This window comes from Seriola aureovittata, chromosome 12, assembly GCF_021018895.1.
Source record: "Seriola aureovittata isolate HTS-2021-v1 ecotype China chromosome 12, ASM2101889v1, whole genome shotgun sequence".
Classification (NCBI taxonomy): domain Eukaryota; kingdom Metazoa; phylum Chordata; class Actinopteri; order Carangiformes; family Carangidae; genus Seriola; species Seriola aureovittata.
This window is the reverse complement of record NC_079375.1, coordinates 13,242,936-13,258,859: the sequence shown is the minus strand read 5'-3', so window position 1 is coordinate 13,258,859 and position 15,924 is coordinate 13,242,936. Positions and strand designations below refer to the sequence as shown.

At 41.8% G+C, this 15,924-nt stretch overlaps 1 long non-coding RNA gene across 1 annotated transcript; it reads right to left on the bottom strand.

Annotated features, from left to right (window-relative positions):
* Window positions 1–1,067: 1,067 nt before the first annotated feature.
* LOC130179304 (uncharacterized) lies at window positions 1,068–5,286 on the bottom strand. The gene is made up of 3 exons (XR_008829274.1): window positions 5,223–5,286; window positions 2,163–2,261; window positions 1,068–1,965 (listed from the first exon to the last, which is right to left on the bottom strand). It is a non-coding gene; the product is annotated as an uncharacterized LOC130179304 (long non-coding RNA).
* Between the last annotated feature and the right edge of the window lie 10,638 nt (window positions 5,287–15,924).

The window sequence follows — 15,924 nt, the reverse complement described above, 5'->3', positions numbered from 1 at the left end:
CAGAGCTACTACAGAAAATCCGAATGTCAACAATAACGCATCTAATTAAGGAAGATGTTGTGTAATTCTTTCCTGCTCTTTCTCCCCAGTCTTTCCTGCTTTTTTTTATAATGCTGACAGATGTGGTAAGTGATGTTTAGGTGAATCATCAGATTCATTTCAAGTGCCTCAAAATACTGCTTCAATCATACATTTCTATTAGTTACGTGATGACACTTGTTGCCACGATTAAACATTATTTCAAGCTTGAAACTTGAGAAAACGTTAAACATCACTTTTCCTCGCAGGTCAATTACAGCGTGACTGATTGACTTTGCCATGGTTGCAGTTTTATTCACAACTCCGTGCTCCTGGAAGACCGACGATGACAGTCTGCGCGTGTGTGTGTGTGTGTGTGTGTGTGTGTGTGTGTGTGTGTGTGTGTGTGTGTGTGTGTGTGTGTGTGTGTGTGTGTGTGTGTGTGTGTGTGTGTGTGTGTGTGAGAGAGTGTGTGTGAGAGAGTGTGTGTGTGTGTGTGAGAGTGTGTGTGAGTGTGAGAGAGAGAACACCCAAAGGCATAGCTGTGTTCAAGTGACAGTCTTGCAATCATGCATGTTGCTCCGTGTTTCACCTCGATTGTGATCAGTCCCTGCAACCAAAGTAGCAGGAAGCGGGGATTTACCTGCAACCCTTCCCCACCACAACTACCACATACACACACACACACACACACACACACACACACACAAATAACACGCTGTGATGGAGGGTGTGAGGTGAAACCCAGGCAAGGAAAGGAAAAACAAACTTTTTCAAAGAAAAACACTGACCTCAGCCACAACTATTACACATTTTCACAGTTTCTGAGGGGATGCACAAGTTAATTAAAATTAGACCTTGTGTGCAGATGAGGCAACACATCATCACCACATGGATCCTATTGGCAGCTTTAACCTTGAATCGACATGTTTCCTGTGACTAGAAACAGCGTCAACATACAGTATAAGACTGTTGAAGCAGTGAAACGCACGAAAACAAAATCTAAAAAACATGGCAACGAATGAAACATTTAATCATTTTATGGCATTTCTGCAAAAATACATAACACGTCAATGTCAACACAAATACAACAATCGTACATATGAAAAACAACACGCTCTTTGCAGTGATCCAAAATGTATCTCAAATGTCAACTGTCTGAGCCAGTGTCAATGAACCAGCTGCCCCCTGACCTCTGAGAGGAAAACCCTTCCTCCCGACAGTCTTTTTCAGCGGCCCATTGTTTACTCTTCTGCCAGTTAACAAATTTTCTCCAAGTCGTCCTTTCTCCGTTTTCATGCTCGGCTGCGTTGTAAAGAGCTTTTAAAAATTCAAAACTCAGAGGCGAAGAAAGTCAAGGAGCGTGAAAAGAATGAAAGATTAGAAGACAACTGGAGTCAGTAGAATTTGATCTGTAGACACCAAAAAGAGAGAATTAGTGAAAGAACAGTTCTCAGTGTGTTCATTAATAGTTTCGAATGTGAGCATGTGGTAGTTTTGTCTTTTGTAAACTTTCCTCCACTTCTTTTTTTTTTTTTTTTTTATTTCATCATGACTTTGGGAGCATCTAACAAACTCAAAGAAATTCACATAAATATCAGTGTTTGTGTGTGTGTGTGTGTGTGTGTGTGTGTGTGTGTGTGTGTGTGTGTGTGTGTGTGTGTGTGTGTGTGTGTGTGTGTGTGTGTGTGTGTGTGTGTGTGTGTGTGTGTTTCTGTTTCTGTCGGGTGTGCAGGTGTGAGGTCTTCTCCGTCTGGTGAGAGGCATCCAGATGGTGTTTGTGTGTGATGGCGAGCAGCAGCGATACAGCGGTGGTTCCTTTCACAGATCAGCACTCATATCTCTGTTCCATCTCCAGGCTCTCTGCTCATATAAACATCCCCAGTCCAGGGGCCTCTGATGTTTCTGCCATTGTGTTTACAGTGAGAAGTCAGGCAAATACGTGAACTTTAAGACAAAGAGAACAAGCATGAACAATGGACGGAGGGGTTAAGCGCTTGAATTAGTTGTGGTGAAAAATTATACTTGTACTCAAAGGCAGAGAGATGATTTTTTTCTGATATAGCATTTATAATTTTATCAAAAGAAAGAATATTATAGTCACTCTTCTTCTATACTATTAGCATTATGCTCCTCTATATTACCTCTTGCCAGTGGCAATCAGATCTTCCAGTGGGATTAAACAAACAGCATTTTATCCTGTGGAGGTTTTCATACTCCGCGCCCTTTGGTCTGTTCACCATCTTCTTACACACAGTAGGAAACAAGTTCAATTACACCGATTCAGCATAGACATGGGCGGACCCAGAGAAAAAAAAAAAAGAAGTCACGTTTCAGTGCTCAGGGCCTGTGGCAACTGAAATGAAGAGTTCAGGAAAAGTGGAATGTAACACACACATAAGCGCACACATAAATGCCCACTCACAATTCTTACTCATTCTGCCAAAAGCTTAAATTGTCTTTGCAACGAAGCAAATGAGATGTAGCATTCACTTTTGAAAATGGAGCTTTTGTTTGAAAATAAGCTTGGAAAAAAATAAGCATGCACATTTCCAATCAAACCCAAACCCCATGCAATGCTACGACTCCCAACATCAAAGCGCGCTCAAAGCGATTGTCTCCCCCCTGCTCCTTTTAAACTGCCTCTTTTTCCAATGTAGAAAAATCCCCTTAACATCAAAGAGGGAGACAGAGAAAGTAATTTAGCCTTATCTTAATTGAGCTGCAATTTTAATAATGATCTTACACATTGGGACCTTGGAGGAGAGAATTAGCTGCAGGCTGCAGGACGATAGGCTGGCTTCCCTGCTCTGTGCTCCGCCGCGCTGCTCTGGTTGTCTAATCTCAGCTCCAGACATGTCATTGGCCAGTGATTTATGATGACCTAATGTTTTGTTTACTTCATGCTCATAACAGGCGGGCAGATTGCATAGGGCACGCCGTATGGGGAAACATGAAAGCGCTGGGGCTGCTCGCAGGGCTGCAGTCCCCAGCAGTTCGCAGAAATAAACAGCGCTGTATTTCAGCCACCTGGCACAGCACCTCCTTCAAATTGAGGGCCAGAGCTGCCGGCCACTCCGAAGTTTAGAAAAATCCCAGGCTGTGTGTTTCATTTGCTGTCATGAGGCAACCATCAATCTTCAATGTGGAGGTTACACACTTGATTTAACCTCTGGAAAAACACATTGACCCGTCTGTTCATGCACGTTCTCAATAATTGACTTGCCTTTGCCATATGAGAGGACAAACATATGGGGCCTGACAACTGCTTGACAGTAAGGTCAAGAGTCCAGTAAGTCAGTCCACTTTTAAATGACTTGGATTCAGCTTCTGTCTGTGCTTTTCTGGTATTTAGTGGAGCAACTGAGAGGGGCTCAGACAGTCCTGGTTGCATACAGGAAATGCTGTTGCTGCTAAGGAAAATAAACACAAGGGTAGCTTTGTGTGAGTGATTTTAAATGATATGATAATGCGAGGGTGTCATAGTGGTTTCCTTCACTGGTAAAGAGTGTAGGACCATTACAAAATGTGCTAGTATTCGTGTGCGTAATATCCTTAAACCTTGTGTTTCTTCCAGAAACCTCACCCTGCATATCTGATCTGGACATAGTGACTCAAATGTCTTTTCTCTGAAAGTAATGAGAAATATTTGTGGCGTGATGCGTGTTAGTGGACAGTGAGGGAAGGGAGACAGAAGAAAGCACAGGCCACCTCGGCCTGTATCTCCACCCGCTGCGGGGGTGTACACAAGTTTCACCTCTCTGATGCAGGCAATGAAACAGCAGCGAATCCACGGATTTTCTTCCAGCTTCATCACAGTTGACAGCTCAAATCTTTGAACAGTAGTCTGATTTCTAGTTAAATGAAAGATTCACTTTTTCAAAGCAATAATACAAAGTCATTTTGGTCTTGTGTGAGTGTTTTAATCCTAAATGAGCCCAATATATTGGAAAAAAAGTGCATGATGCACTCAGTAATTGTGCTGACTAATATTACTGCCATGCGGGAGCTGACCTAAAACCAGTCTGAGGTCAGTCTTTTCATGACAAATAGTCCTTCTATGTGCATGACACTACTAATTTGAAAAGTATGGTACATTTAATTTGGAAATGCTCAGACTGATATTAAAAAGTGGAAGTCAGTAAATACTAACAGACTGGTTTGAGTTAAATTAAGGGTTGGGATTATGGTTAGATTTATGTAGCTACAGGTTAGGTGTGTAGATTATTGTCACATAATATGTCACAACATGGATAGTTAAAGGTTGAAATGATTTCACTAAGGCTTATATCAAATCAAACTTTTTAAACATGTTATCAAAGCTGTTTTGCTTTGAGAATATCACATGTAAACATCCACTGAGGCAGTTTTCACATCACCATTTATTATGATATATTTCATAAATAGAATGAGTTGAAAAATCCAGAGAGAAGTGGTGAGATACTGATATGTCACACAAACGAAACGCCTGTAGCCACATCTCAGCAATCTTGTAACGTCATCTGTTCAATTTTATGTGTTTCTGTTGTTTATAACACTGCGTAGAGCCCATGCCAACAACTCCCAGAGATGGAGATGTCAATAGTGTAAATATTTTTCTCCTTCCCTGTCTGGCCATTCAAAATCCAATTTGAAAACCCCATCAGATAGGCATTTCCTCCTTCTGCACCAGCAACCAGAGCAGGCGACTGCTACATTCTTATCTTATCAGCAGCAACAATCTTACATCTCGTCGTGCCCAAACAGGGAGAAAGAGAATCATAATGAAAGTGGTATTTTAGCTCCCACCTCTGCCACAAATAAAGCACATACTTGAAACTAATATGCAGCTTCTTCAGTCATCGACTCAGATAGGATATTGGCTTTTTGTCAAGCAAAAGAGCATAGAGGAAAAACCCTCTTCTTGCTCTTAATACTCCCCCAGCTTCCCCTTCTTTTTTTCTTCTCTCCTGGCATGGTGACATGCATGATAAGAGCAGCGAAGCAAACTGTGAGCTCTGTCTGGGTCTGTACAGGAAGCACAAGGGAATCAGTGGTGTTGTCCATCAACGAAAGCTCTGCTGCCGTCACAGCCTAGAACAATGGCCACAGACTCCCCTGACATTGGGAAAACTTAGTCAGCCAGCAGTCTCACTAACACTGACAGAGGAGATAAAGTTAAGAGGAAAATGAGAGAAAGTAATCCAAAAATTACATTTACTCACATGCACGTGGGCACACAGGCAGTTTTTAAAATAACCTCTAATGTCTCTGAATTTTAAAAATGACTGAATATCTCAGTCAAGATTAGCCCACAAGTTTCTAAGAAGGGAGTCATGAAAGTGGGTTGGAAAGTTCCCCCATTGAGTCAAGTTACAATTAACCCTTTAATACCTGGGTTCCTTTGAATGAACACATGACAGTATACAGTATTATACATATATATATATACGTGTTCCTTAGCCTTGCCTACTTGCCTGTTACCTACTAGCCTACCATAATACATTAGTTAGCCGGACATGCTAACATCTGCAGCTCATATTAGCAGATACACACATTGTTTAATCCATTCCTTATATTTTTGGCTTTGGAAAGATGATAAAAAAAAATCTCATAAGATACCCAGTATCTCTCTTATTAGAGCTCCCTTCACATTATTTCGGCATGTAGAGGAATCCAAAGTTTGACAGGCCGGCCGCGTCGAGCTGTGGTTGCTAAGCAATAATGAATCCATGGACAGTCACTGTTCAGGGGAAAGGTCAATTTCCACATTGAGAAGATATCACATTAGAGAAATGTTATAAGTGTCAGATACACATTTTGGTTAGAAAGCATTGACATTCCTGCCATGGCTTTCTTTACACAGCAGGAAACCTAACCCAATCACCCAGTTGTAAAGTAAAGAGGCTAGATATACTATGAAAACAAACAAAGCACAGAGGCTTGTTAATTTAATGCCATGGCATACATTATTGTAGAGGAAACGTTTTTCACTGCCAACATAAATACATTCCACCCTCACGTTGCACATACTTGGGATGAAATATAATCAATAATGCAGTAACTAGTGTAAATAATGGCCGTCTGCGCAGCTGTAATGATGATAGATCTAATTGCTTCTGTACAGAAATGTGTTCAGGCTTCTGAAACTTAAAAAGGGGGAAACATGTGGGTAACCAATGGCTAACATCCCCCAAAATAATTTTTACAGTGATGGAAAGTAGGGAAAACACAAAGCCATCTATGGACCCCTCTGAGACACACACACACACACACACACACACACACACACACACACACACAAGCCATCTGTCCTGGACAGGACACAGCGAGTGCATCCTTCAGCGCACACTTACTGGAGGGGAAGTCGGGCCTTGAGGCTGTTATATGACATCAGCACAGCAAAAGCGACACCATTTATCACCGACCACTGAACATGGAGACATTCATAACATCCTGACAGGAAAATCTTGTGGAAAATAATCACTTGGGCTTTGATAACAACTTGGCTCCTTCTCTTGCTCCTCATTTAAACAGTGTCCTGTCCGGGTATGCTATTCTTTATCTGTGACCTTTATTCATTTATTATGCATTCAACCTGCCGCCATATTAATCTATGTTTTAATGATTTTACATTTTAAAAAAGTAAGATCTGCACCTGAAATCCCTGTTTTGTCTCTGATTGCGTAATGTTTAGTGATGCTTTAAGGTTACTAGAAAAAAGTTATTTGTAAAGTTGGATGGTCAAGTCATTATGGACTTTATTTAAAGGTGATCATATATCATCATCCACGGAGAGACGCTTATCAGTGTGATATCCACATTACGGCAAACTTACGAAAGAAGAAAGAGGAGATGACCAAATCTTTCAAGAACACACTCATTTGGGTCCAAAGGTTACTCAGGCCTTTCCCGTTTAAGCAAAGCACGGAGTCTGTAGCAGCTCTTTGTAACCGACCTGCTCTCACTTTTGGTCTCTCTTTTGTGCTGAGGTGAGAGAGGAGCTTTTGTCACATGTCAGAGGAGCATGGACTGCAGCCAAGCCTGTCCGTGGGCCTTCCTATTTTGACACCCTAAAGCACCTGCCCTCACTGAAGCATGGCAGGGAACGTCACAGAGAGAACAATAGAGAAAGGGCCTCTTTCCAGCCACTCCTTGCCGGCTGATCCAGCACTGACAGCCCGTCACTCAAATCCATTAAAGGTCATTGTAGCTTGCTCTACAACACATCTACAACACATTGTAGCTGCCCCCAGCCCCCCCACCCCTCCCACCCCACCCCCGCAACCCTCACGAGGACACGCCCTAATGGACTCTGCCACTTTTACATTCACTTTTTCCTCTCCACCATCTCTCCTTTTCCCCTCAGAGGTCAGAAGAAGGGGATATCCCAGAAGGAAATGCCTGAGCTCTGAAGGAGGTGCCTTCTGCTCTCTCTCTTTTTTTTTCTCCCCCATTTCTTTTGCCATAGTCCTGGGTGTTATCGCACTTATGTAACAGAGTGTGGGGTGCTAATAACAAGATGTCAGAAGAAAATACATCCCTCCTGAACTACATTATTCCTCTTTTGGTTTCTCTTTTCTTGGCAAAAACACATTTACTTAAATTAAGTTGGTGAAAGATAGACAGTAAGGAATCTATTATGTTACAGTGAGATCTGAAAACGGAGAAACTCTGCATGTGTACTCTCCACTGAGTCATGTCATCAATGGAGTTGTTGGAAGGAACAAAAAACTAAGTCAATGCCAACTGACTGTTTGTGCTATTATTGAACTTGATCAGTCAAAACAGGCAGAAATATCAGCTGAATTGTTGCCATGCAGTTAATCTGATAAAATCCATTATTATGATTACCTATCCAGATGTTTCGCTTTATATAGTAGCACTTAGTCGTATTTTATACTATCTTTATGTCCTGTCTGTCGTTTACCATTGTCAGGGTATAATTGAGAAAAGAAATCAAGTGTTTCCTCTTAGTGCTTCTTTGTTTTGAATCTGTTTACAAGTCACACATCACCATGGGTGCATCTGTTCACTTAAGTGCCTCATTTCAAACAGTAAACCTGTACTTCAAGTCAGATAACATTTCATAATATGATACATATACGGTGATGATGGGTTAATTGAGGGTGGCAATCGACACTTGGCAATAATCCATTGCTCAAGCAATAATTCACTTGCTTCTGGACTTACTAATTAGTGTCCAAATGTATGGAATGTTGTTTGCACCATTTTTACCTTAAATCAAACTGCCATTCAAATAAGATACCTGAAATAACCCCGCACATATTGGACTGTGAATTGCTACTTGAAATATTTTTGCAGGTCAGGCGGCTCTGAATCATAAATTTAAATGTTAATGAATGGGTTACTTACCTTAGTTATCTGGAATCATCTCCGGTATCCTTTAGACCACACTGAGGATAGAGAGCTACTGCACCTAAGCAGAGGCGTGCACGCAACCATGCATGCACACTCACGCACAAGTGTGTTCAGCCATATCAGCCCTGGCATTCCAACCCCTAGCTTGGATGCGAGAAATGATTTAGGTCTCTTCCTCTTGATAAATGCATGCTTTCACTGTAGTAAAATGAGGGGGTGCAGGGAGGGAAGTATGAGGCACCTGAAGCGGTGAAACTAAGGAGGCAGGACGTTGCGGTGATACTTCATGCAGCACTCTCTGGCGTTGTGAAGACAGATAAATCTCTTTTTTTATGGCAACTCCATCATCAAGCGCAGGAGATAGTGTGCCCGCTGCCATGGTGATGTCAACTCACCCCTATCGCTGCACCACACAGGCCTGAAGTACAGGGAGTTATGTCTGACTGCCTGCCCTTCGTATCCATCATGACCAGATATGAAAGGGCTTTGTGTGATAAAGAATATCTCTTTTTTGGCTGAAATGGGGTGTTACCCTGTGTGCTGCTGATGAAACATGTAATACACATATTTTCTATATAAGGGTAAAAGAATATCCAAGGATGAAAATAAATAAGGGTCAAGATACGCCAAAATCGCAAATGTACCTTGGTTATCGGGCCTCTAATAACAATGAATTATTCCGAAAAATTACGATAAGATTGAATAACATTCCTAAATATGAAAAAAAAACTATATATCATACATGTGGAGAGCAAAAACAGAGACCCCCTGCTGTGGAAAGTAATAAAATAACTACCTCTAAAAAGCAATTTGTAGATTTGCAAAGCCTTGAAAAATAAACTGCAGCCATATAATAAATGTCCTTGTCGTCTTCAGGATTACACATCTCATGAAGGTGGAATAAATGGCTAACCTCAGCAGCTATCTTATTTTCCCTGTTTAACAGCTGAATCACATCAATATCCTTTCCCCCCCCCCCCCCTCCAAGGACAGGACGTGAAGGGAAAAGTAACTCCTCCAATGATCTACTAATAGCCCCCGGCAAGCTTCAACCACAAGGCTGTCCATCATCAAGCTACAGTTCCTGCCTCTGGGTTAATAGTGAACGTGCAGATAATGTCAGTCAGTTTACCTGCTGCAGTGACAGCTTTACTGGGCCTGTTCGCTTCTAGCTTTTTGCTGGCAGCTTCAGAAATTTGGCATATTGCAAAATGTCTTCGTGTCGCCCATGTTTTAAAGGGGTATAATGTTAAAAATAAAAAAAAAAATAAAAAAGCAAAACAAGTCCAAGTAAAATACATTTTTTTCTTGTAATTTAAGAAGATGCAAAGTAGAAATGTGGGTTAAAAAGGGTTGTGTTATTTTATCATTAAATCTCACTAATACAAAAATTCCACTCAGCACAGATGTTTGCATTTTTATGCTTTTTTTTTTCCTCCTTCTTCTTCTTCTTCAAGATCAGATTGCATTTGAACTTGCTAGTGTACAAGAAGTTGAAGAAAAGTGAGCCTATAAGTAAGCTGGAATAAAAATATGCAATGTGAAAGTAACATGAAGCAGTTTCCTCAAGATGCCAAGATATTGTCAAGATAAACCACTCTGACAGGTAAAAATCATAAATGTGCCAATAAATGTGCTCATAACTATGTATCAGATCAAAACACATCTAATCAGCTCATCTGAGGACGCTGAACCCAAGTTTGTGCTCTTATACAAGCTGAATATTTCATCTCTACCTGATGAACAGATTGTAAACACAACCTCAAAACATTAAAGATAAATAATGACAATATGATTAATAAATGAATTGCAGAAATTTGAAAGTGGCCGAGCCAAACAGAGCTCATCCCAAACTTTTGAGGCGAGTCATAAACCATGTGAGCAAAGGAGATGATAGCAGGTCGCCTGCCTCGTCCATGGCAGCTGTCAGCCTTGGCTCGTGGTTCCCTTCTCTGGGTCAGAGGTCATCCAGCTGTGCCCCCACCCCCCCCACCCCCACCCTCCCTCCTCACTTCTTCTCCCCCTGACGCAGCAGATGTGGTCGGACCACCATGGCGAGGGCCTGACCACATCTGGCTCTGATTACAGTCAGACAATCCAGCTTTATCAGCCCCATCCACTTTGCTGAGCTCTGCTACACTCATTCTCCCAGAGGTGATGTGTGACACATTCTCAACTCACCAATAGCGGCTTTACAGGGTGATTTATACAGTATGTAAGTCACCAAAACTGGGTTATATACTGTTGAAGTTCTATTTTGGTTTGAATTTAACACATGCACATAATATCTGACTTATAAAACTTCAAAAATGACTACAATGAACTCCACATTTCTTATCACCTCTGTAGTAAACCTTTATGTTCTCTTGCCCCTTATTTTCTCTAACCTTCCTCTTAAGGGAAAGTGATAATTCTCTGCTTGTCAAACAAAACTAAAGACTAATGAGTTAATGATATACTGCTGTTTCTGAGGACTGCTGCTGAGTCCGTGTTTAAGTATTTGCCCGCACTCGAACATGTCAGTTTAATCAAAAAAATCATGTGATAGTGCTTTCACAAAGCACAAATCATTTTGCCCCTCGTTGCCCTGCATGCATGCCACCTTTACTCTGATGAGCAGTCATGTGATCTGGATGAGAAATATGTCACACTTGCAGATAGAAATCCCAACATCTATAAACAGGGGAGTTTGAGAAAGGATTGTGTTGCATACAGGGATCACTGGCTGCAGTTTATTTTCCCAGGGTGCCTTTCCCATTATTCCCCACCCTTTTGCCAATGAAATCTCCACAGCCCTTAGTTCCTGTGGTTACATTGGGATATCTCAAATCACTTCAAACAAACAGTTGACAGATGAGATGGAATTCCACAAATATGAAAATATGAACCTGAAATTGAGTCTACCATGAAAAATTCATGAATACTAAGTGTGTGTGTGTGAGAGAAAGCAGGGGGGGGGGCTAATGCTTGTTTTAACCATTATATTACCGTTTCATTTCAGCAACAGTGGTACTCGTCATATCCCACATCCAAAGTGCTACATAAAGTGTTAACCCGCCGGCTCAATTTCTAACCCATGAATCTACACTTCGTGCCGTGTCACATTCATGCCATGTCTTCTGCGGCCTGCCGTCCTCATCACACCCAGGGTTAACATGGAGAAGTCGTCGGGGTGGTTATCACAATGCTTTAAACCCTCTCCTGTCCATCTATCCTTCCAACCATCATCACCCACTTTAACCCCACTCAACCCTAACGGCAGCCCAGAGCTGTGCCACTCTCTGCAGACTTCCACATGTCAGGGGTCCCCACACAGTCCACTCGCAGGGACACAGGCATGTGCACTAAAGCTGTCACCGCCTTCTACTGCTGCCAGCACTGGAGGTTATCTTCCACACAGAAGTCCCAACTGACCCATGGTGGCTGTTTGATCCTTAATACTACCGAATGACTTTTTGTTTCCCTCTCTTCCAACTGTCTTTACATTGAGATCTTCAAAAGTCCTGCCAGGTATCTGGAGTCACAAAACATCCAACATTCAAAAAGTTAAAGTTTGAACAAAACTGCACTTACAGCCAACAGCAAATCTTGACGAGAGCTTAGCTGCAGTGTAACTACAGTTCTTGTCTTGCTAAAAGGCCAGACTGTTGTTGAGACCCTTGGTTTATGGATCCTATCAGCAACAGGAGGAAATGGGTGAAGTTTGTTGCTCTTGAACTGTGAGAACAAATAAACAGAATGCTAATTAGAGAAGTTAAGTTGTAAATGGCCCCCCACTGATGGTGAAAACTGCCAATCAGTGAGGAGGGTGCTTCACCTCTTTATTACCGACAAGGTGATAATAGCCCAAAAGGTTCTTCAAATTTGGTGTAGTAACTTTGGATGCAAATTTCCTCCTCAGTGCTTCAAGTTAACACTAAAGTAGGTGCGTGAATCCACCTCTAAAGCCCACTAAGTAACACATTATGTTATATTATAACCAAAGTGTAAAAAGGAAAGTTTGCAGTCTGGATTATGTGCCAAACTAATTCTTGGTTTGGAGAAGTAACTTCCTGGTGGTTCTGCTGGTGACCTGACCACTAGCAAAGAAATAGCCTAAAACATAACCTCTTGTAAAACCACTGTGGATTAAACTAATGAGCTATAATGTGGTGACTAGTGAGCTATAGAGGTGCTGCTAGGCAGATTCTGTTGCCTTTCGACAGAGCTAGGCTAGTTTCCCCGTTTCCAGTTTTATGCTAAGCTGAGGCAACCTACTGCCGGCTGCTTCATATTTACTATCCAGTTATGAGAATTGTATTGATTTTCTCATTTAATTCTGTGCCAGAAAGAAAACAAATGCATTTCACAAAATGTTGAACTCTCCCTTTAAAAGGTTAAATAAGATAATGAAAGCTTTTGCTTTAACTTTCACACATCATCAATTCACATCTTCACACATCATTCCAAGATTATTTGCATATGACAAACACCTAAGATGAGATAAACTTGTGCAGATCTGCAAATCAGTCAGCAGCAGTGTGAAAGCAAACTCGCACCAAATTGGTAAGCAGGGTTTACTAACACCGAACCTTCTCTGTCCTTTAAAGTGGAAAATCATTCAAATCAGACGTGCTGCCAACTGGGTTAGGTGTTTGCTACTTTTTAGGTGTCATCAAAGTGACCCAGTTGGTTAAACCTCCAACATGTGTGAGAGTGTTTTCTTTTCGGGGGGGGGAGTGAAGGTCTAGGGGACTGCAGGGAGCTAATTAGAAGCTATTCTCTAACTCAGGGCCAAATGGAGCAATTATCTGGCCGAGTGAGTAGATAATTCCCTCCCATTCATCTCCCACTGTCAGGGTCCCACTACACACCAACCTGCGTTAAGGACTGGATGCAGAGGCCTGTTGAACCTAACCTCTTTCTCCGACTCCCCGCATCCCTCCCTTGTAAAGTAACTCACCGCTGTCTCTTAGCAATGGCCAACATGGTGGATCACCAAGCTGATAATTTCTCTCATGGTTGTCACATACCATTGCCAACCCCCAACAGGATTTATGACTACCACATCTCAGGTTCAGCTAATGAGTCTGTTGGACACTGGTGGGAGAGCTGGCTTTAAGGGATGATTAATGCAACAGCCTGATAGGCCCCATGCTTGACACAGGAAAAAAAAAAAAAGTTGCAACATATGGACCTGCTGATTGAATTAGAATTAAACATGGGGTTGGCTAAAGGACAAAAGGAAAACCCGATTACCTGGGAAAACAAAAGCTCAGCCGCAGCGCTGTATTCCGCAGGTTGAGCGCACGTTTGCTTTATGCAAGGACTTACAACAGGTGATAAGTTTGTTTTCATTCAAGTGCAGTATTTTGGAACGCTATGTAAGAATTGTAAGCTAATATTTTCTGCACATGGGGAGTTGGAGACCTCTGTCCAAAGTTTAACATTTCACTGCACATCCAAGGTTGGCAAGAAAGTTCATGCCGTTGACAGGAGTTGCCATTTATTACCATGAGTATCTCACTTATAACCAATACAAAGAAGGCACCCTTTCAACACGTTTCCCGTACTGAAAAGGAGTGTTGAGAAAACAGGGCTAAAAGACTTCACTCATGCAGAACTTAAGTATGTGAGTCATAGGCAACATGAACATTTTTAGAGTGGGTCCCAAAAGTTAAAAAAAATACTATAGTACAATATAAGTAAGCATTAATTGCATTCTAAAATGCTTGTATTTGTTATTTTCTTGTTGTCAGTATTTCATTTTTAATGTGAGGAGATTTTTATGCCCAAGTTTTATAATGTAAACATGTAAAGTTCAAACCAAATGCTAAGTGGAGTTTAGAGCTGTTGTGATTGCAAAGTCAGAGAAACAGATGTTCACAAAGAACACAGAGGATGACGCAGTACTGTAACAGCAGCTGCAAAACAGTTCACACCTGACTGGACACTGGGAAATCACATTGTTTTTGATGAATATTCAGTACATTAATGCTAGATTCACGTTTCAAAATGATAAATCCATTGGATTGTGTGACTAAACCATGAGATTTATTCACAAAAATAATAAAAGAGGAATCACAAGGTTTGTACAAGCTACATTTTATGCCAGCTCATGTGGCTTGCTTTCTCATTTTTCTCACACACGTGGAAAAGCAAAACAGATTTTGGTCAAGCCTCTGCGTCTCCAGTGGAATCAGATTAAAAGAGGCCAGGAGATTTAGAAAATGTCTGATGCTGCTCTGGGTGCCACTAATGAAATAAGAAGACAGCATCAGGCCTTTCCCCCTGTCCTCCCACCTCTAGAAATACGTGCCCCATCATACCTCAGTAATCTGGGCTCTGAGATCTGCTTCATGAGGGAACTTTTCACTTCACAGCCAAAAGGCCTGTGTGACAGAGCTACCTTTGAAAGCCTCTCTCCTCAGTTCTCTCGCTCACTTCCTCTCCTTCCCTTGCAGCTGAGGTAAGCAGCAGACGGGGGGTGAGAGGAAAGGGGCCGAGGCATCCGCATGACCTTGGAATTAGTAGAACTCCTGGGACAGAGCTTGCTGGGTGGGACTTCATTGGCAGCTGCTGGGTTTTTTTTCCTCCCGGGTGTACAAGATTAATGCATGCACTGGGGGCTTGGAGGTGCTGAGGCAGGGGGGTGGTGGGGTGAGTTGGGGGGGGGTGGTGGTGGTGGTGGTGGGGGGGGGCGCTTGTGCAGGAGCAGGAGTGATTTTGGGACAGGTCTGTGCACTGTGGTGTCTAATCATAATAGAAAGACTGATGCTGTTCTGACCATTTATATCTCTTGCTCTTGATACAATCTTGATAAAAAAAAAAGAAGGTCAGCAGTGGAGATATAGCACATTTTAGACTGTCTGACCCTTGCATCACACTGCAGCACAGGATCCGTGTACTGCTTCCTGTGAGGCCACACACACACACACTCACCAAACACTCTGGAGACAGAGAAATTTCCCCCTTTTCTCCTCTTATGTATTATTTTCTTTGAGGCAGAACAGTGATCCATTCACAGCTCTTTCATGCTCTCAGGATCACAACAGTTTTTTTTGCATTTTTTTTACCCATTTAAGAGGCTGCAAAATCTACAAATCAAATCATGAAATTTGTATTGTGCAAACTATGCTGTAATATTTCTTTCAGCTGTCTGTATTTCTCAGGTGTATTTCTTCAGTGCTTTCCATACTTTTTCATATGAAAAACAATAAGCAGATGCTTCAAATCTTTTCATGCAAGTAAAATTGATAAAGACCTGACTTAAAGGATCTTTAGAAAGTTCGACAAAGAAAATTTCTACAGCATGCTTTTGAAAATGATCACTAAGTATATATGACTTGTACAAAACTGTGGCATGGTGCCTTAAAAAGACAAGCAGAGAAGATTGTATGTTGTTCTTAGAAATGTTGCTTAAAATATTGCACCTACCTAGCTACGTAGGATGGCCATGTGTTAGCTGATGCCCTCAGTAACAAATCTTGAGTGGCCATTTTCCCAGAGCTCAGCACCCCAGGAGGCACTTTTACCTTCAAGTCCACTACAGCAGCGATTTCAATG